Here is a 2,051-nt window from a genome sequence, read left to right as displayed (position 1 = left end):
ATATCAAACATATTTACTATCATCTCCAAGACTGACTCAATACTTACAAATTTACTTTTTGGTAAACCGCACCCTGAATTACCACATTAGGGTCCACCAGAATTTTATTGCACCTTCAACAGAAAAATTTCTGAGGGCTAGGATGACAAGATTTCAAGAAAAATGTATTTTTTAAAAACTCTGGTGTTTAAAAAATGTACAATTAATTATTATTATTATTATTCATTTACACCTACAGCACCCGGTCTTCCTAGGTGGTCTCCCATCCAAGTACTAACCAGGCCCGACCTTGCTTAGCTTCCAAGATCAAATGGGATCGGGCTTGTTCAGGTTGCATGGCCGTAGACCCAAAAAAACGTACAATTAATTATTAATGCTAATATAAATATTAGGTCTATTAAAAAGTAATATTCTTTTTTCTTAGTAAGATAACTGAAGTTTTACTAAGAAACAAAATCTTAGCCTAGAGTATGCTAAATTTGCTGCAACTATTAGCCTACCCATTCAACTCTTAATCAATCAGGGTCTTGTGGGTGAGACATAAAGACCATAACCATAAAGAACTTTTAAAACACTCATAGGTGTTTGATCTCAATCTGGCTGTCTAAGAGTCAAATTAAGCAACAAAATCACAGAAAATTACACACACACACACGCACACATGCGCGCGCGCACACACACACACACACACACAACACAGAGAATCAGATATCAGCTTTCTTCTTGGAATGACCTGCCAACACTGGGTTCACATTCCCACAAAGCTACCAATTTGTAGTAGCTGACGTATTTTGGTAATGTCTGGGCTTTTGAGTATGCCACAGGCTATACCACTCTCAATTGTCTTAAACGCACTGGTTTGAGGAACCTGCCTAACCCAGAAAGGAATTGAGCATGAAACCTTATCATCGTTTATATGTACGTATAATGTGTACATCTAATCCATAAATTTTTCGAACATGGAACTAACTTTGCCAGTTTTAATTTTCATGCCTACACAGCCTAACTACTCCTCTTTTGTACTCGAAATACTCCACTTTTTCTGCTTTGTGCTAAATCTGAAAAACAGCAAAGTAAATATGTAAAAACAGCAAGCAGTGAAAGGGTCTATTGCGCCTGAAGCAGCCCACGACTGTTTATGCTGGCATCGTTTCTCCCTGAAGATTTTTCCTGCTACTTTCTGGAATCATTCTAACATAAAGCATTTTTCTGGTTTTCAGATTCAAACGCATTCTAGTCTAACCACCTGTGTATGCAATTGATTTGGTTTTAACTTGGAGCTTCATCCCTGAACCAGACCTGGCACCTGCAGACGAAAATACTGGGGGCTAAAATAGAGCGAGCAAGGCCACAAAATAGTGTAATATCCTCCCACTGTGGTTCATGGGGGATGCTGTTTCAGGGTGTGCATTTCATCTCACGAGACTCCAGACAACAGAAGAGCTAGACAAAAGGAAAACATGTGATGGAGCACTATTTATACTGCAATCTTTCCAACATTTCAGAAGGGAATGGTTTACAGATGTATACACTCCAGTGACATTTACACATCTATTGTTTTCTTAACCTCCTTCCCCATCCTATTACAAGATTCTTTTGGTGAAAAAGATTACAAACTTCCTGGTGCTTTTCTAATGATAAAGAACACATTTCCTCCTGATTACAAAGGAAGACACGATGAACTATATGATAGGACAAGTGTTCATGTAAAATCAGCTTCAGAAAATGAAATACTTTTATGATTATTTAAGCATTTGTGTTTCGTGCCATAAATTCTTCCCTGTCTGAAACAGACCACTTAACCCAGTCTTAGAACATCAAGCTGCTAATTTACACAGTCTTCTGACAGGAAACCATCTACAGCAATGAATGCACAGTAGGGGATTTTAACAAAAGCCCATCTGGACTTTTAGCTATTGAAGGCAATTTCTTCTTAATAATCTATTAAAGTGAGATGCCATAAAGATGAGTTACCATCTCTTGGTCATAAATTTCAGAAGAGACTTTACGAAGAGCCTCTTATTTTTTCAACTTTTTTTCACCTATTTTTC

At 37.5% G+C, this 2,051-nt stretch overlaps 1 pseudogene; it reads right to left on the bottom strand.

The window, feature by feature from the left end:
• Window positions 1-229: 229 nt before the first annotated feature.
• Window positions 230-347, bottom strand: LOC120604124 (uncharacterized; annotated as a pseudogene).
• Between the last annotated feature and the right edge of the window lie 1,704 nt (window positions 348-2,051).

This window comes from Pteropus medius, unplaced genomic scaffold, assembly GCF_902729225.1.
Source record: "Pteropus medius unplaced genomic scaffold, Ma_sr-lr_union100, whole genome shotgun sequence".
NCBI classification, from domain to species: domain Eukaryota; kingdom Metazoa; phylum Chordata; class Mammalia; order Chiroptera; family Pteropodidae; genus Pteropus; species Pteropus medius.
The sequence above is the reverse complement of the archived record's forward strand: the minus strand, read 5'-3'. Positions and strand labels throughout refer to the sequence as shown.